Below are 19,749 nucleotides of genomic sequence, written 5' to 3' on the forward strand. Positions count from 1 at the left end.
GAATGACTGGCAGCAGCAGAGATAATTACTTCCCTTGGATAACAAATAAGCCACAGTTTCTTCCCACATTTTTTGACTGCTGGCATTTACTATGACAATATGAGGCAGCAACCGGATCAGGAATAGCTGGAGCTTGATCTTGCCAGGTGAATAACCTGATCTTTATGGCAGGTGACTGCTGCCTCACATTCCAGGATATGAGTTTTTTCAATCAGAATAAGTGTCCGGTACATAAGACAGCGCGCTGTGGGTGAGAGTCTGGGGAGAGCCTGAAACAGCAGTTCAAAATGGTGTGACCTGATCTCCTCCAGTCAACAGCATGTTGACTTTGGAGGGCAGTGATGGCTCCCTAAAAGTCAACACTGCTAACTACTAGTATTTCACTTTTGATTAAGGTTCAGAGTTAAAGGGGAGGCTACGCAGCTAGCAACACTCTAGCTATGTAGCTGAATGAGCTTACTAGCTAGTGGGCTAGATAGCAGCTTCCCCATGTCCATGATACTCTAGTTTGCAAATGTTAATATTAGATGCAGTCACACGCATGTCAATCAGGAGTAACTGCACTGAAGCCAGTGCTCTGACACTGGAGTAAAGCAGCCTGGCCCAGGCAGGCTTCTGGCTCATGGCCTGTATTTGCTCTCTCACCTACAGTAGAATTTGCCAAGCAATGGGGAAATGTCATAGGTAATTAGGGGAAATTAGCCAGGCTGCTTTCTCTAGAGGATTAGCCACTTCCCTCTCTCTGCTGACTTGTGACAGCCTCTGGCTACCGGCATGGTTTCCCGTGCATTCGCAGCTTGCTATGGCAGCAGGGAGAAGACCCAGCATCTCCAGCTTGACCAGACTGTAGCAGGAATATCCAGGCACAGTTTGAAAAGCCCCTTGCTTCCCAGCTGTAATGCAGGAGCAGAGAGTGCTTTCAGTGTTATTAACTTGTCAGCCAGGTGCACAGCTCTCTGTAATCAAGATGAAGGGGCTGAAAGGGTCTCAAATGAACTAAGGCAAAGCACACAACCCCTGTCATGCTCTACAAGATGCACAATCCATGTCATACTCTGGCCATTGCCTTTGTTGCCTCGTGTGTCCTTTCCCACTACCTTCCCTGTGCCGGTGGGGGGAGGGGGGCGCATTTTTCTCCCACAAAAATTCAGGAGTGACATGGGGAAAGCAAGCCCCAGGTCCTCTTTGCTCCCATTTCATGGGAGATGGACCTCCCTAGGGTGGATGAGCCCTTGCATCTAGGTGGCAGACTCCAGGTGGCCACAGTATGGTCAGATGGGCTAGAGTCGAACTCCTGGGTTCTGTTCCTGGCCCGGGGGGGGGCACGGGGCCCATTGGCTAAAGCAAGGGGCTGGGAACCAGGCCTCTGGGTTTCCTTTCTCAGCACTGGAGAAGAGGGCAGTTTGACAGTCAGAGCCAGGCACAGGATCCATATTACCATCTCTGCTGCCCCTGTGATCTAGGACATCCTTGTGGCTCAGGGACTTATTAGCCAAAGATGACACAAGAAGTCAGTAGTAGAGACAGGAATAGGGTTCAAGAGTCTAGGGGCAACAGAATCAGAAATTTCCATAGAAAGCTTCTAATATCTATATATAGAGATTGTGCCCTGGACAAGATTCACAGCCTCTCTGTACTCAATATATTTGTGTGTGTGGTGGGGGAGGGGGTAGACAGGTTACATGAGCATTTCATGCATGAATAAATATCTCCCTTTGGGTCTGCCCAGGAGAGGTGCAGTAGGTTGGAGTCTGGCTGGATCCCCTGTCCACTGGCTGGAGAGAGAGATTAAGAGCCATGAGCACTCCCTTCTGCATGAGCCCCTTGCCTCCCAGCTGCCCAGGGGCCTGGAGGTAATGCATTTATCTTGGCGTGTGCCACACAAGGGTCTGGGAAATATAAATATCCCGGGAGAGTCCTGTTTAATTTCAGGGTTTATCAGCTGCAGCCGTCAGGAGCAAAAATAAGCTGAAGGTGGAGAGAGGAGGTGGAGTCAGTGCCCCTGGCTGCACAGAAGTGCCCCTACCCTGAGGTGCTAATGCCTGAAGCAAGCCTTTTGACTGCTAGATCACAAACCACTAAGTAGAACGAAGTGGCTTCATTATCATCACTTTGCATATAGGGAAACTGAGTCACGGGCAGCAGGGCTTATCTATACAAGGAAATTATAGAGATACGAGGCAAGCCGTGGGGTGAGTTGACGGCAGTTATGTAAGGGAGGGAGTTTGTGCAGTCGATTCACCTCCTAGCTTCCTTCTCATTAAGTTTCCTGTGAGCCGAGCCCCCTACTTCAATGTCTGAACCAGTAGGTCCCTCTCATCTGACTCGCTCCCCTTCCTTTATTCACAGATGTTTTGATATGATTTTGGCATGAATATAACTTCTCAGGGGATGTATGACAGGCCCTGTCAGTCAGGCCTTGGACAGGGTTTGTTACTAGATATAGTCAAAAATGTCATTTCCTTTTGGCAGGTAGTTTTACAAAGCTGTACTTAAAAAAGGGAAAATGTTTCTGGTTTGTCAGTGCAAATCTGAACCTGGAGAATGACCTGATTTCCAAAAATGCTTGTGTAAAAAAATAGAGTAACCGGTTTTGGTTTTTCAAAAAGAAAACTGATTTTTTTTAATAGAAAATGAGAATTTTCAGTGAAAAGCAAAGATTTTGACTGACAGAACGTGTCAGCCTTTGGGATCTGATTCTTCATCAACAAGTTGGAGTTGCCAGGATGAGAAATTGTACAGGAAAGAGGCCGTTTTCTAAAAAAAAATAAAACATTTTCCAGTATGTCAGTGGTTCTCAGCCTTGTTAGAGTTAAGCCACTTCTCATTAGACTCAAGACCCCTTCCTCAGAAAATACCAGTTCTTAGCTTTTACTTGTTTTTTGACTATGGAAAAGCAATTCTTCTGGTACAAAGAGAGATCATGACAAGTCAGAATGTTTTTTATGCTAGGGATTCCTATTTGAACTCTCTGGGTTTATCTTGTGAATCATGTGTAGGTGTTAGCACACCTAATAGTGCTAATATTGAGTGGCACTCCACAGGGCCCAAACAGCACCCCAAGGTGCTGTGGCACCCTGGTTGGGAATCACTGCAATATATAAAACAGCCATCCAATATACAAAACTGCCATCTAGGCAGCCTCTTCCAATGCTTGACCAGCCTCAGAGTCAAAAAGTTCCTCCTCTGTTCCAATCTAAATTTCTTCTGTTATAGTTTGAGTCTATTGCTTTTAGTTCTGGCCCCTGTAGCTACAGAAAAAGCCCACCTTCATCCCCTTTATAATTGCCTTTCAGGTGTTTGAAGACTGTTATCAAATCTCCTCTCAGTCTGCTTTTATCCAGACTAAATAAGCCTTTCCTCATGCTTCCCAGGTCTTTAATAATTTTTGTTGTTCTTTGCTGGACTCTTTCTAATCTGTCCACATTCTTCTTGAAGCCAGGGGCCCAAGACTGGACACACACTCTAGCTGACGCCTCACCAGTGCTGAATAGAGTAGATGAATCACTTCCCTTGATTTCTAAGTGAGACTCCTTTTAATACAACCCAGGATACTGTTGGCCTTTTTTGCAATGAGAGCATGCTGTTGGCTTATATTCATTTTGTGGTCTCTTGTAACCCCCAGGTCCTTGTCTGCAGTACTGCAACCTAACCAGTCATTTCCCAATCTTTATTTGTGCATGCAATTATTCCATCCCAAGTGCAGGACTTTGCACTTGTTGAATCTTGTCTGGTTGATTGAGGACTGTTTCTCCAGTCTATAGCCAGGTCATTCTGGATCCTAGTCCTACCCTCCAGAGTGTTTGCAACTCCATCCAATTTGGTGTCATCCACAAATTTGCTAAGTGTGCATTTGATCCAAATCATTAATGAAGATGTTAAACAACACTGGGCCCAGGGCCTGACCCCTTGGATGAGGCTAGAGAAAAAAGATTGGGTTTTCCGATCACTTATAGAGAGGCCCCTTTGCCCTGCTGTATAAAACTCATTATATTGTACTTTATACCTGGCCGCATGTAAGGGAGTCAGTGGCTTCTTGACCACCCTGTTCCCAGTCCTAGGAGAGAGAGTGGATTGGGAATATGTCTGGCATGTGGGTGTGTAGTGTATTCAATTGAATTAGGTCCAAAATTAGAGGCCCAGATCCCCACACGTGTGAAATGGCCACATCAGCCGAGCTTCTTGTAAGCAGAAGTCCATATAACAAAAGGCACTGTGATGATCCTTAGTAATGGGGAGGCCCAAATCTGAATAGCCCCCCACTTTCGAGAGCAGGGCTAGGGGCATATAATGGCTTTAACCCAGGTACTGCCAAAATGGTGCTATCATATGGATCACAGCCCTTGTGATTGCTCACTTCTAGCTAGTGGGACTTCATGAGATGCTGACCCTAATCACCCAGCCTGTGGCATGCTGAGAAGTTAAGCCAGAGACTGGCTTTCCACTTGCTGCCTAGTCTGAGCCAGTTGGTGTCCTGGGAGCTGAGCAGGGGAAGTCAGAGGTTGATGTCTATCTAGCGTAAACACACACGCGGATATTAAACCGTGTCCTGCACAAAAGATCAATACAGGTTTCATTTGCTCCCTTTATCTTCTGTGCCGCTGCTGTAATGAGTTTAATTTTTACTGGAAGAGCGGGGATCAGCAGTGCCAGAGGCCAAAGCCTTCTTTCTATTCCCAGCACTGAGAGGTTGCTGCTGGGTGCTTGTTTGGGGGGAGGTAGGGGGGGGAGGCTGGAACTGATGGCAGTGGGAACAACACATTACAATGGATTCACAGAAGGTGAGGCTATGACCAGGTCCCTGGCTGCAGAGGGGAGTGAAATTCAGAGCAATGGAGACCAGAGTATGGGTAGAGCTGGTTGGTACAGGGCTAGAGATGTTGGAGAGGCTGAGAGCAGCATAGACCTCAGTGTTTTCACAGGACAGGGAGGTCACAGATCCCCCAGGACCAGAAGAATACTGGATGGTGCAGGGTGGGGGAAAGGGATGGGTTCACAGCAATGACAGTGTTGGTGGATGAGTCACTCATGGGGCTCAGGACTGGGAAGGCGTGGGTGAAAGCTGAGCCAGCAACAAATAAAACCTGTCAGGGCCCTTCCCTGCTGTGGGCGATCCCCTTCCATCTGCCTGTGGGGGTGAGCCAGCTTGTAGGTACAGGAATATTCATGGAAAGCAAGAACAGGGGGACTGCTAATAGCAACCAATAGCCAGGGAATGTCTAACCACGGGGGCTGAGCAGCTGAAGAAGGCATCAGGATGCCTGGGTTCCCATCTACTGATGTGCTGTGTGACTGTTCAGCATGCTTCACTGGGCTGTGCCTCAGTTTCCCCTTTGCCAAACAGGGCTGAGGGTACTGTGGGAAGTTGTCAGAAGCACCTAAGTGACTTAGACACTATAGAAATCCCTCCCACTGGCCGAGGCAGAGGGCGGCGTATACATAAGATATACCTGAGGGCATAAAAAGCTTATTTTTTCACACCAGAAACCTGTTTGAAAAACACATTTAATTTCCCAGGCAATAGAAACCCTAAAACATTATGAAGCAGATAAATGGGATTTAAAACTTCAGCTATCTAATCAGGGGACACAAACAATTACATGTGACTCTGCTGACCAGATTTTATGCCAAATATGGATTGCTATGAGTTATAACAGCCATGTTTGCAACAAGCCATTGCCTATAAGTTGATGAATTGTTGATGAGGACTAAATTCATCGGCGTCGGTTATTAACAGTCAACAGGTTGATTAGTTCAATAACGGGGAATTGACATACCCTATTAGGAGGCAGCACTGTCCAGTGCTCTCTTGCTGGGTCTGGTGATGGGGGTCACAGCCCAGAGAACAGGAGAGGGGAATAAGATGAAAATGTCTGGTCGCATCATTTTACAGCCCACGGTTACTGCTTCTGTGCCAAAGTGCCTGAGATCTGCAGCAGCAAGGCCAAGGGATCAGAGACTCAGCCCATACAACTGTTTCAAGGAAAATCTAACTGCAGGGGGTCAAACCACAGACATCCACTGGCTGGGCAAGGCTTCCCAGCGCAGCTCCATAGCATTGAGCTCAGCTGCGGAGCATCCCTGCAGTGACAGGAGCTGGGCTTAACCCCATGTTAGAGAAGAGACACACATGTAGCAATGCCTGAGACACAGTGACCAAGCTGAGCTAGGCACATAGTTTGTTTCTCAGTTCCTGACTAAAATGAAACGCTGGGAAAAAGTGGCATTTTGCGCTGCCCTGAAACCAACTCTTTTCACTGACTTGGCAAACACCAAAAAGGCAAACAGGCAAAAAAAGGAAAAAAAGAAACGGTTTCAGTGACATGAAATGAACTAGTATTCAATGGAGTAAGCTGCTGATTACGAAAGCGTATGCATCTCTAATTTAGTTAGGATATAAGGTGCAAATCTACTCTGGTTTCTGCCTGACTTTAGACCCACATGGCTAACTATGTCTCTCTCTGCTTATTTTAATTGGACCCTTAATTTCAGCTTAATTTTCAGGTTCTTTTATCCTCTGTATGTCTTTTCCAGATATGAAACATTATCAATGTCTTGAAAACGACACTGTCAATTTGAAATGAAAGATTGAAACAGCCCAGCTCTTCTGGTTTTCTTTTTCCCTAGCCCAAATGATCCGCTGGATTTGACCCAACCTCTGGATCTACCTGAAACTGAATTTTACAGGAAATCACTGATTCCTGAGAAAAACCTTTACCCAGCTCTCCTGCCTGGATATTTGATGGTAAGAGGCTACAGAGAAAGCTTTTGAGCCTGATCATTGCAGCATGTTGCCAGGGGCAGGGGTGTTATAGTCTCACCATGCAGACTGACTGATGCAGGGGAGATTATTACATCATATGCCCATTGGCAAGCCTTCCTGTTTTGGAAACATGCCCCCAAACCCTGATGAAATACAAATACATGCTTTCCCCATGGAGAGGTAGAGCTTATTGGTGCTGTTTGGTAGGGAAATGGTTAAGATCTCTCTGCCCTAACCCTGGTAGCTGCAAGATGAAGTCCAGCTGGGGATGATTTGACATGAGATGTGAGTATAAAATGGGAGTGGCTGTGGGGGATTGCCTTTCCTTAAGGTAGTTGGACTGTCTGTGAGGATAGCAGGTAAGATCATGCTTAAGTTCCCCCTGCTCCAGTTGTTTCTGGCTGTGGGTTGCTAGCCTTGTTCTGGTCTCAGGATGGGCTGCTATTTTGCCTACCTTTGAGTGTGGCCTGAAGTGTTCTGCATGAGGAGTGTGGCTGCAGCAGGCTCTCCCTTCCCTTGGAATATCTTGGAGAAGGGAGTCTCCTTCTTGGGGAGCATCCCTTACCTGGGCAGCCCTTGGCATTACCTTTTCCTCCCCAGCATGATCCCACCCACTCATCTGAACTGTTGGGCGCTGATCAGATCCTAGCAATCATGCATTCCACCTGCTGTGGCAGGATATGTGACTTTTTGGGGGGATTGGGTCCCAATCACATTGCTGGGGACCTGGCCTGTAAGGCTGTGCCCTTTCAACTTGCCATTGTGTATGAATCCTAAGATCATGATTCTGGGCTCCATGTACACTGGAAAGTTTAAAAAGCCATACATGATGCAGTTCTGCATGGCCCACCCCACCCCTGCCAGCTGCAAAGTCAAAGCCATGTGCAGTTTTTGGTGGTCCCATGGGACTTCTTAAACTGTGCATGCAGCCCAGCTACACTTGCAGCCTTTTCAGGCATGTTACATGTCCAGACTGCAGCACAATACAAACGACCACAAAAGTTTCCATGCAGAATGTGCAGCCTCCTCTTGGCTGTGTGCACCACCAAGTGTATGTGTGTGTGATGTTGCTTACTTTTATGGTGCAAACAATGTGTTAATCATGTGATGCATGTAACATCTGCCAGGGGCCTAAGTGTTTTCAACCCACATAGCTGCAATGTGGCCCCTTTGAGCTAGAGAGTCAGGCTCTTTGCAGACTTGCCTAACTATGCCTATGGACAGACATTACATTTATGCCAGGAGAAAAGCCTTTCTTCCAGCACAAAAAAGTATACACCTGTTCAGGTGGCTTCTTGTGGAAGAGAACTGGCTAAAAAATAGAGCATTTCCAACCAGGAAAATCTCTCTCTCCCTGCACTAACTGAAGGCTGCATGCTTCTTGGCTGGTAAGGGCTACCAGTATCCCACAATCCTTTGCCCTCCTCTCTCCCAGGGGAAAGGAAGGAGAGCACTGGTTCCCTGATTGACAGCTCATCCCAGGGCAGTCTGGAATTGCTCTTCTGGGCAGGCTTAAACTGTAGCATATCTGCTTCTGTACCCCACCCTCCTCCCCTTGCAGAGATCAGGGCACAGATTTGTACAAGGGCTGTTGAAGCATTTCCCTGCACCTACACCCATCCTGGCATCAGGATTGGTCCAGCTGCACTGCCCTTGCTCCAGATTCTGTACAGGGGTGACCCCCCTCTGTTCAGGGGATGGAGGATGGAAGGCATGAAGAGAGCTATCCTCCTGCCCCTGCCACTCCTTGATTGTCCGTGGCAGCTGCCACCTTTCAGCAGATGCCAACTGCCTGCTGACGGCATGCTGCCTTCTCTGGTATGGGAGAGTGCCAGTTGTTAATCATCAGGCTCCCTTAAAAGTAGGAGTGACCCAAAAACCAGTCTGCTGGTGCCCTCTAGCTTGAGAGCTTGCTTGTATAGCTCTCCAGCCATGGGGTGGAGTGCCCGTATGCCTCAAGTTCCTGGCTTATTTTTCTAGCCCAAAGAATTTCACACACATTCTTAGAACTAGAAATGAAGGCCTGCCTGTCCATACCTTAACACTGCCCCCTTGCTTGTAGCTTAGTCGCGTTTTTAAGCTTTTCTACCCTTGTGGGTGACAGAAACCTACTGTATTCTCTTGCATACCTCCTGCACTTCTCCCAGAATCCAGCTATTGGAAGTCGGATGAGCATTATAAGAGACAAAACCCAGGAACAGTGGTTGCTGCTGCTTAAGCCTCTGCTGGGGGAAGGAAAACTGTAGGTGCACTGCATGTTAGGCTCCCTAGCTGATGGCTGTGGACACTTCTTTTACCCCCCATCTGCCCTGGAAGAGGTTCTCAAGGAAAGATCTTTCTTTCTTCATTCTGCCTTTCAAAAACAAGCCTTATATTCTATTCAGGGGTGCACTTTATGCTAGAAAACATGGGTATTTTCCTAGGTCATTTGGAAGTTACCATGTGAGTTCAAGAGCTAGAGCCCAGCCCTCACCCTGCCCTTAAGTATTTTGTTTATGGCTCTTATTCTCTCACTGTTGGTTAATAGCTATTAAACAGAGTAGTCAGGGGTATGTCCTTTGGTACCTGCAAACCAGTGATGGTGGATGCCAGGGTGAGTGTGATGGAGGCGAATCATTCTAGATGTAACCAGTTCAGTGCTCTCCCTTTATAGCATCCACTTCTGTCACTGTTGAAGATGGCTGGGTTTGATGCACATAGGAAAACATGGGCAGGGATGGGATACTTAGCTAGATGGATTCATAGATATTAGGGTTGGAAAGGACCTCAGCAGATCATCAAGTCCGGCCCCCTGCCATGGGCAGGAAAGAGCCCTGGGGTCAGATGACCCCAGCTGGGCATTTGTCCAGTCTCCTTTTAAAGACGCCCCAAAGTAGGGGAGAGCACCACCTCCCTTGGAAGCCCATTCCAGATTCTGGCAACCCTCACCATAAAGAAGTTCTTCCTGATGTCTAACCTGAATCTGCTCTCTGTCAGTTTGTCTGTTATTTCTAGTTACTCCAAGGGGTGCCCTGGTAAACAGAGCATCTCCTGTTCCTTGCTGTTCCCCTCCTGATGAATTTGTGGATGGCCACAAGATCATCTCTCAACCTTCTCTTGTGGAGGCTGAAGAGATCCAGGTCCCTCAGGCTCTCCTCATAGGGCCTTACCTGCAGGCCCCTAACCATAAGAGTGGCCCTCCTCTGAACCCTCTCAAGGTTATCCACATCCCTCTTGAAGTGTGGGGCCCAAAACTGGATGCAGTACTCCAGCTACGGCCTCACCAGTGCCGCATAGAGAGGAAGTATCACCTCCCTGGACCTGTTTGTGATGCACCTACTAATGCATGGTAAAGTGCAGTTAGCTTTACTGATTACTTCATTACATTGACAACTCAAGTTCATCTTGGAGTCAACTATGACTCTGAGATCCCTTTCTGCTACAGTGCTGCTGAGAGGGTCATCCTTCAACCTGTAAGTGTGCTGGTGATTCCTTCTTAGGTGCAGCACATTGCATTTGTCCTTGTTGAATTGCATCTGATTCTGTTCTGTCCACTTCTCTGACCTGTCCAGAGCCGCCTAGATTCGTTCCCTGCCCACTAGTGTTTACTTTACCCTATAATTTGGTGTCATCTGTGAATTTGGACACCCGCATCCAAGTCACTGATGAAGACATTGAACAGCACTGGGCCAAGGACCGACCTTGGGAAACTCCACTGCCCACATCTTTCCAGGCTGATGCTGACCCGTCCACCATCACTCTCTGGGTGCATTCCATTAGCCAATTTGCCACCCATCTGACTAAGCATCAACATCACAGCGTCTCAGTTTATTTATGAGAATAGGATGAGATACCATATCAAAGACTTTGTTAAAATTCGGGTAGATAACATCTACCTAGACACAGGGGACGAAGCATTTTGTGACCTGGTCATAAAAAGAAACAAGGTTAGTCAGACAGGGTCTACCTGCTATGAACCCGTGCTGGTTGCCCTTCAGCATTTTTCCTGTGGGACTCCCACAAATGTGATCCTTTTCAAAGGTTTTTCCAAAGATAGAGGTGAGGCTAACTGTCCTAGAGTTACCCGGATCTTCCTTCCTCCTCTTCTTGAAAAGGGGTGGAAGAATCATTGATCTGACCCCATATGGTACTGCTCCTGTTCTTGTGGGGCACCTGATGGAGGCCTTTTAAGCTGTACTCCTATAAGGCTTAGGAAGTATGGATGGAAAATGCAGCTTTTCCCAAGGAGTGAAGGGAACATCCTCCTTCAGAACACAATGTGTGGACCCAAGGGAGCCATTATTGAGTCTTTAGAAAATCCCAGGAGACAACCAAGGGATGGAGGCCAAATACTTTTCTCAGTCACTGGCATGTGTATCTCCCGCAGGAGTGGATGGATGAAGGGGACAGGAGTGTTGGCTGCTGCTAGCAGCTCCATGACGTAGGGATGTGCTGTGGAAAGTTATTTTCCATGCTGCTGGCAGAAAGATAAAAGTTGCAGACTGTGTAACCTCTGTTGTGTTGAAAGAAAGGATGACTTCTTTGCTGGGCCAGTTCTAGGGAATCTAGGCTCTCGGACCCTAGGTAAGAGGGCCTAGTTTTTCAATGGCCCCTGATTCCATGTGCACGTGGGTATGCACTGTTCTGTGCATGCACTTGCCAAGGGAGCATCAACACTTGGGCATAAACCATTCATCTACTGCTGTGGGGGCTGTGAGCGTTCATCTCTACAGAGGTGATGAGTTGGGTTACTTCAGAGCATCGAGTACTAGAATGTTGGCATCTATGGGGAGAGGGCATGTGATTAACCCCCAGCCCATGAAGTTCTCAAGCCTGCTATAGTGGGGCCTTGCAGCTAGAAGGGCTTGCCAAGATGGCTGTAGGGTTGTCCAGACTGGCTGACCATACGGTAAGCGCAGCTGGAGGGGTGAAACCTGAGAGGGGAAGGCAGAGGGAAATTGCTGCAACCTTCTCCTGATAACAGCTGTTGGAAACATGGCTGGCTTGTGAGTGATGAAGTTGAGGCAGCTTCTGGCAGGCCCCAGTGCAATAGGCTCAGCTTATTTTGCTCCTGGGTGCTGTAAGATGCTCTCTGTAAACCAACAATCCCTCCTTCTTTTAGTGTAACTTCTATGGGGGCCCCCTTCCACCCTGAGAGATGGATGCTGGCCGCCTCAACCTCATTTGGAGTGGGCTCCACTAAGGAGCTCATTAGTGCTGACTAAATGTGGAGTCCAAATTCCCATCTTGCCCCAGAGCAAAGTTAGTTGTTGTGAATGGATGTGGGGGAGAGGGGTGTAGGAAGACTTAGGCACAGAATGAGCCTGGAAGCCAGGCTCCCTTCCATCCCCGTCACCAGGAGCTGTCAGTCCCTCCTAAGCAGAGGCTGGGGTGTTGGTCATGGCTGGCTGGGATGCCGGTCCCTACTGAACTTTATGGGGTTTCTTGAGGATTCTGTATCCCTCCCCTGTATGCAGGTTTCCTTGGCGTGGTTTGGCCGTCTACTGAGCAAGCTGCAACTCTGCTGAGCAGGAGCTGGAACCATTTTTTAATTAACCTCTGGGGTAGCTGTAACTGGAACTAAGCCATGGGCTGCAACCAAAATGTTTCATACACCAGAATGGTAGAAATCTGCTTCTGTGGCTGGGGCCTAGGCTTGTTTGCCCTCCAGGGGAGGAATTTTGTCCTGAAGATGTTTTAATGGGAACAGGAGGAGGCTGCAGGCAGGAAGGTCTGTAATGAAGCCTTGGAGAGGTAGAAGGATGAAGCAGTTTCCCTTTTCCTGCCTGCGCCTCTCTTTCTGTACCCAGCTGTGATCTCGTGTCAGGCATACCCCTTTCTCTTCCCCTTCCCTTTGGAGGAGTAAAATAGGGCAAGAAAGAAGGTGAGGCATGGACAAAAGGCATGACTTTCTAATGGCAACTTTCTGTGAGAGTCTAGTTTTTGAAACCTGCAGGACAAAACCCCTTGACTTTTATTAAATAAAAATATTTATAACTAGCATTTTTATTTAATTACCATATTTATTTGCAAAGTACAAACACCTTTCCTCCCCAAAACTAGTTTTCCAAAGTTAGGGTGTATGTTGGAGGGGGAAAGGCAACTGATTTTCCACCCAAAATAGCAGCAGTTGTGCTTCTGTTCAGACAGTGCTAAGGAAGTCAGTTTTCTTCATGGCTGATCAAAATCTACTTCTTCCTCCTAATTGCTCTTTGCTGAACAGGTGTTAACAACCCACTCTCTCTTTTAATGGTCTTGATGTTCCACTAAGCAAGGAATCCTCCTTTGGGCAATTTTGCTGAAGCATTTGCAGTTTAGCTACTCCTGGTCTCTCTTTCTCTTATTTAACAGCTCTGCAGGCTGTTTTTAGGTTGTCCACAGAGTCCAGTCTTCAGCAGCAGCTACAGCTACAGCTTTTGGTGGAGCTGCCAAGAGCTGCTGACAGTTCAGCTGTGAAAGGGCAAAACTGTAGCTTTTGCCTGAGCAGGAAAAGGAGGGGTGAGCGTGCTGAAGACTGGGTTCTGTGTCTAGGGCCGACCCTACAGGGGTGCGGGTCCCGGGGCAAATCGGCCTGTGTGGGGCCCCATTAAGAGAGCTGGGTGGCACAGGCTGCAGAGCGGGATGGAGGTGGCAGCCCTGATCCTGGTGCTGAGGGTGCTGCTGGCACAGCCAGTCCCGGGGGACTGTCTGCAGCACGGGCCAGATGTGGCGAGGGCTGGCCTGGGTTGGAGATGCCCTTGCAGTGGGGGGCCCTGAGCTGAGTTCTGGTGCCCGGCAGTCTTGCAGGGGCTCTGGGCCAGACTGTGCTACAGGGCAGGTGCCAGGTAGCACCTCTGCCACAACCCTCGGATGTTGAAGTGCGGGGCCCCCCAAAGTGCAGGGCCTGGGGTGGTCCCCTTGATTCACCGTACTCTAGGGATGGCCCTGTCTGTGTCCCTGCCATAACGCTAAAAAAAACCAACCCTTCTCATCTTCATTCTGACTTCTCAAAAACAAAGCGTCTTATTTGGGGGTAGGTGGTATGCCAGAAAATATGGTATGTTTTTGTTTTGCCCTGCTTTACTTTGGGTAAATGTCCCACTTGGAGCAGCAGTGCATTGTGAGTCCTGCCAGCAGGAAGGGTAGGTGCCTTGGGATAAATCGAATGGTTTCCCCCAGCTCTGTTCCATGATTCCTCTTGAGTGCCCTAGCAATCCTCCTGCAGGCCAATGCTGTTGGGAAGTCTCTCCTGAATCATGGGGCCATTGTACTTCGGTTTGGGGGTGGGGGGGGTTAGAGTTTAATGGCAAAGAGTGCCTGCTCAGTGGAGCCTTCCTGCCTGGTTCCTTGAACAGTTAATCTTCAGGCAGCCTATTTTATCTCCTTTTGTTTACTACTTTTAGAAGAGGGCTGTTTTTGCAGAAAAAGCTAAAAATTATTCAGCAACAACTTGCTATTGCCAGCACAGATTCCTGGCAGGGAATCAAATGCAGAGCGATTCAGATGTGCCATTTTCTTCTGCACAGACCAAGGGCTGTCTCTGCCTAGGCCGGGCTGTGAGGAAATAGGAGTGGAGTGTGGGTGTGGGGGAGTAATTACTAAGCAGTCTACTTGAAATGACACCGAGGTAAGAGTTGGTGTCTTTCCAGTCCCCTGAAGGAGGTGGAGGAGGATGGTCTAGCAGCTGAAACCATGTGAATTGGGATCTGCTGGCTTCATTTGCATCTTGACCCCTGATGTGCTGGGAAAGTCCCTTGCCCTCAGTGCCTCCAATTAGCACCAGATTGGGAGACCTTCTCCCACTCCATGGTGCTGTGAGGCTTAACCTCAGTTATTAAGTACGGAGTTGGAAAGTGTTATAGAAGAATGAGATAATTAATTCTGGGCCGTGACTCTGCCAGAAGCTCTAATGGCCTGGTACTCTGCTAACCTGATGGTCTATAATTTACCTTTTGCTCTGCCTTTCTATAACATCCTTCATATGAGGATCACTAAAGTCCTGTGCCAAATCCTCAGGAGAGCAGAAAGTAGTTCTGATGGCATAAGTATTGCTCCTAGGAACCCTGACCAGGATTGTCACCTCCAGACATCTCTTCTGAAATTCAGGACCTATTGAGTGGGTTGTTTCATGAGCTGTTGTATCCCAGAGAAGAGACGTGCCAGCAGTCACACATTGAGTTTGTGGCAGAGATGGGAATAGAGCCAAGGAGCTTGTGGGGTGCATGTTTGTGGCTCTTACTGTTCAAACCCAAGTCAGTGGAAGCAAGTCAGACAAAAGCTGAACTGCAAGGCCTTCACTTCAGACAGTGGCCTGGGGCTCAGAGGAAGGCACTTCTTCACAAAACTAAGGATTTTTCAACTCCAGTGCCTTGATGTAAACATGTGGCTGTGAGTGTTGGAGATCTACCAGTTCTTTTATATAGGAAAGTGTATGCCTTCAGAAGGGGTGGGGGAAATATTTTGTGTGGAAGATTATGGGTGTTGAGTGGACAGAAGTCCTCACTATCCAGCAGTCTGTTGCCACTGAAATCAGATGGAAGCATTGGCCATACCTGGGTACATACTCTGGCTGTCACTACCCAATTTAAGCCATTGACTAGAAACCAACCAATGCAAGGGAAAGAGGGCTTTCAAGAGAGACCATTAGAAGCCTTTGTAGGCAAGGCACTACTGTTGGTCTCAATCCCGTAGAGTAGATGGAGGTGGCAGCTGCCACCAACAGAGAAATGGAGGACTCATTCCTGCCCCATCAGCCAGTGATGGCATGGCAGGGATTAATAAGCCTCTTCTCCTTTCTGTCCCTCAGTTTCCCCATCCACAAAAGAAGGATAATGCTATTTAGCTCCTTGGAGAAATACCTTGAAACCTGCTGAGAACTGGCTTGGTGTGAATAAGTTTTCAGAGCCATGTTATGCTGTAGAGAAGAGATGGCAGTGAACTTTCCTGTGAGACGGGAGAAGCAGGTGGCTCTTCCCCTTTGTTCACGGCCTAATGGTATTATGTCTAAAACAACCTGTTGGACCCTTGGGCAGCACAGCTCAGCCCAAAAAGAGGAACAGGGCAACGGAAGGCCAGTGCCAGGAGTTCAGTGACTCACTCTGTTTGCAGCCGTGAGGGCCCCTACGCCAGCAACTGGGGCTCTGCAGATAGAAACAGAATTGAGTTGACTGAGGTGAAGTCCTAGAAGAAGTAAAGCTTTCGTCTCCAAGCAAAACCTTTGCATTGAGTGGGTTATAAAGCAGCCGCTTTGAGCTGTGTCTTCCCCCCGGGGCACAATTAACCAGCACAGTAAAAGCTCCTTGGGTTTGACCTAAGTAATGTCCCTGATGTCTGGGAGAAATAAAATGTCATTATCTTTGCAGGTAATTTCCCATTTTTTTCCTAGGCAGTGCTCTCTGCCAGACAGTAGCATTCAGAAAATTGAATTAACCTGCTTCTTATGCTCCTCTTGTCTTGCTTCCAAGGACCTCTTCATGGAGTCTTTAGGTGAATTTATCCAGCTGATGAGCCTTGCTCTAACATACAAGACAATGGCACAAGAGGGTATAAGTTTATAAGGGAGACGTGCCAGTTGCTAATTCATGCAGAGTTCAGACTTCTTCCCTGCTCCTAGGAAAGCTGCTCAACAAAGGACAACAAACAACCTTGCTGGGCAGCCACGGGAACTCGGTGCTGAACATTTATGAAAATTCCCCCTGGGATCTGTCTGCATCTAGTTAGTGATGGCCACTCTGAGATGGGGCTCTTGCCTCTGCTCAGGTGTGTTCGCCAAGGCTGAACCTGCCATCTCTGTAAAAACCCATACCCAAATTCTGCTTTAAAGATGACAAATGAACTGACTAACGAGCTCTAATGTTTTTGTGTTGTCAATATATCTCAAAAACCATAATTGGGCATTTTTTAAATAAAATCAGCAGATTTGGAGAACTTGTGTTGAAGACAGGCAGAGGAGTTCACTGGATCTGTTTGGGTTTTGCTTTGGTTTTTAATAAGTCTTGGAGCCCTGGGGAAGTTTGAGAGGCCTGGGAGGAAGCTAATGTTCTAGTGTTTTAAAATAGATAAATATGTAATTTTCAGGCCTATCAGCCTGACATCAATCCTAAATAAAATAATGGAAAAGCTGATACAGGCCTGACTTGATCAAGAATTCAGGGAAGTTAATAGTATTAATGCCAATCAACAGGGGGTTTATAGAAAATAGATGTTGTCAAACTTGCTTGCTTTTTTTATTTTTAGTTTTTAACATGAGATCAGAAGTTTGTAGGGTAAAGGTAATAATATTGGTCCAATACACTTGGATTTCGTGAGGCATTGGACTGGGTACCACATGATATTTTAAGGAGCTAGAATGATACAAATTTAAATGGACTGGCAACTGATCAACTGGTAAGTCTCAATACCATTATAAATGGGGAATCCAGTGGATGCATTTCCAGTAGGAGCCTGGGATCTGTTGCTGAAAGCTATGCAAGCTTTGGTGATGGTAAAGAATGTAGAGGCTGGGCCCCTGATCCAGACTGACCTGAGTCGCTTGGTAAAGCTGGGCACAGTCAAACATAACATGCATTTCAGCATAGCTAAGCAAAAGGCAAGAGCAGTGCCAGATGTGTTTGCAGGAGAAGGGCTTTCTGGGCTAGGAAGGCTGTGGTATGGCAGCTTTTGACAGGGGATCCATGAACATAAGCTCTTATTGGTCATGGCATCACAACAGGGCTCAAGTGCTCCTCAGAAGCACAAGTGGGGACACATTGACTAGAAGTAAGGAGGTAGTTTTCCAGCTGTATCTGGTACTACAAGGAGAACGCAGCGTCCATAATTCTAGAAGGACTGTGAAGGAACTGGAGGGGGTTCTGCAAAGGGCCTCAAGAATGATTAAAGGATGGGAAAGCAAACCATAGAGTGTAACTAGACTGCAATCTGTTTATTTTAAGGGAGAGGGGAGATTTGATCAGCCCATAAAGTTTTATGCAGGGAATATACAGATGATGCAAGGGATGCAAGTTAGTAGACAAAGGTAAAACCAGGAGCAGAACAGTGGTTGGAAGTGGAAGGTAAGTGGGTATAGATGACCAACAAGTTGCAGATTTTCCAGCAATGTAACTGGCTGTTGGAGCAGTTTGCCACGAGGTGTGTTGGATTCTCCCTTCCTGGACATCTTTAAATGGAGGGGGGATGTTCTCATTCAAATCATGTTTAGAATTCAGCTCGAGCTTCTGAGCAGCATTATGCATGAAGTCAGACTAGATCTCAATGGTCTCCATGACCCTTCTTAAGGAGAAATTAGTAAAAATGCTTCTTCAGAGCAGATGGGTATCCTTGTGCTGTGCTCCCTCCCCTGTACTACAGGAGTCCTCAGCAAGAATAAGCCCCAGACATAGGTCTCTAAAAATAAATAAATAAATAAAAAGCATGGGCAACTGCTTCTTGAGTTGTTGGAGAAACTCCACAGGCTAGGCAGGAGTACCAGACTTGAGCTTTGTTCCTGATCCAACTGCGAGTGGGAAGTGATGTTCATTCCATTAATGTAGTTTCCAGGTTAAATCCAGAGGGATGAGGTTTTTTCTGGTCTTGGTTAATCAAGGAAGCTGCTGCTTTCTCCTTGAACATGCAGGGAGTTGAAGGCTGGCATCAACTGCACTTGAAATGCTGCCATTTTTATAACCCTGGGAGTGAGCAGGCCTTCTATAGGAGACTTCTTCTAGAGATGGCTCCATAATGCAAAATACAAACCAGAAGCTGAAACTGGAGTCTAGATTAATCACCTATGTGTGCTAGAAGGGACTAGGTCCTACCAGAGTCTGGAGAGTGTGTAGATACCCAGACAGTCTAGCATTGGACTTCCCAGGACCAAAGGTGCATCCGGCTTGGGATAGTAACAGACTGTAGTTTCTGGGACCAGCTGCTAGAGGGCAACGGTCAAGCCCAGCAGACCTGATGCATTGAAGCTAATAGGAATCTGTCCCTTGAATTTGTTGGGCTTTGGAGCAATGGTGTTGGGTGATGAACCTGATTCCCAAGGCTCTGATGCATGCAATGGCAGTTTGAGTCATCTTAATAAGGTCTTTACTTTAAAACACCTATGTTCTTTTAATCTCCAGTGGTCATGAAGAAAAATTAGTGGGTCTGACTCTGGCACCTGCCAGTCACACCCATTACCTGGGAGACACATAATCCCACCTCTGCCAACCTACAGCCAATAGGGACCTAAATATTGATCCGGGCAGGAGAGTGACTGGAAATCTAGTTAACGTGTTAAGGCTCCTTTCAGTGTGGGTAAACATGGAGCAGTGGCCTAATCCCGACAACAGAATAAAAATTAAACCAACTTAATATGGCCACAGTAATTCTTATTGCAGTCCAGAGGCAATGGTTGCCTTCTGTAATTACACTAGTTAGCTTGAGCATCCTGTGCCTGGGGAACCACAGAGTTCAGTGGGTAGTTTGAAGTTGGGCAGAAGGCAGGCAGGGCATCATTGTGGCTAGCTTTTATAACTCCTCCAGCCCTCTGTGTTAATGGCCTTGTCTTTCCCGATTTGAGGTTCAGCCCACCTTGCCTCTCAGCAGTGCCCTCTCCCATATCCTTTTGTATTTAAATTCTCTTCTCTTTAGGACTTCTGCTTTCTGCAAGTCTGTGCATCTGAAGAAGTCAGCGGTGGCCTCTGAAAGCTCATTCCTCTCTGAATCAGTTAGTCTCAAGGTGCTCCCTTATCCTGTGGTCTGCCAAAGCCTCAAGACTAGCAGAAAAATGCTGAGGCAACAGCATGAGAAACACAGTCCACAAGACAATTGTTCAGTGCTTTCTAGAAGTTGGAGTTCTTTAAAGGGGTCTTAAATCATTGGATGGCTCAGAGAAAACTTGGGCCTAGTATGTTTTTTAAATGTGATCACTGGCCAAAATGTGCTCCAAGGATCCTCATCTGCTTGAAATGGCTTCCCTGACTAAAACACTCTCTAAAATGTATTCTGATTCATGCAGTGCTGTGGCACATGATCTGCCTGGTAGCTTGGTGGAACAGATATGTCGCATC

General features: G+C 47.3%; 1 protein-coding gene across 2 annotated transcripts in view; it reads left to right on the top strand.

The window, feature by feature from the left end:
- The first annotated feature begins 7,078 nt into the window (after window positions 1-7,078).
- Window positions 7,079-19,749, top strand: part of GPAT2 (glycerol-3-phosphate acyltransferase 2, mitochondrial) — a 101,867-nt gene continuing 89,196 nt past the window's right edge. Inside the window, exon 1 of one of the 2 annotated variants that reach the window (XM_059730556.1) lies at window positions 7,079-7,122. The gene's annotated coding sequence lies outside the window, so the exon portion shown is untranslated. The remainder of the gene's footprint in view (window positions 7,123-19,749) is intronic. The other variant, XM_059730555.1, reaches the window with a different exon arrangement.

The sequence above is a fragment of the Alligator mississippiensis genome, chromosome 7 (assembly GCF_030867095.1).
Source record: "Alligator mississippiensis isolate rAllMis1 chromosome 7, rAllMis1, whole genome shotgun sequence".
Lineage (NCBI taxonomy): Eukaryota > Metazoa > Chordata > Crocodylia > Alligatoridae > Alligator > Alligator mississippiensis.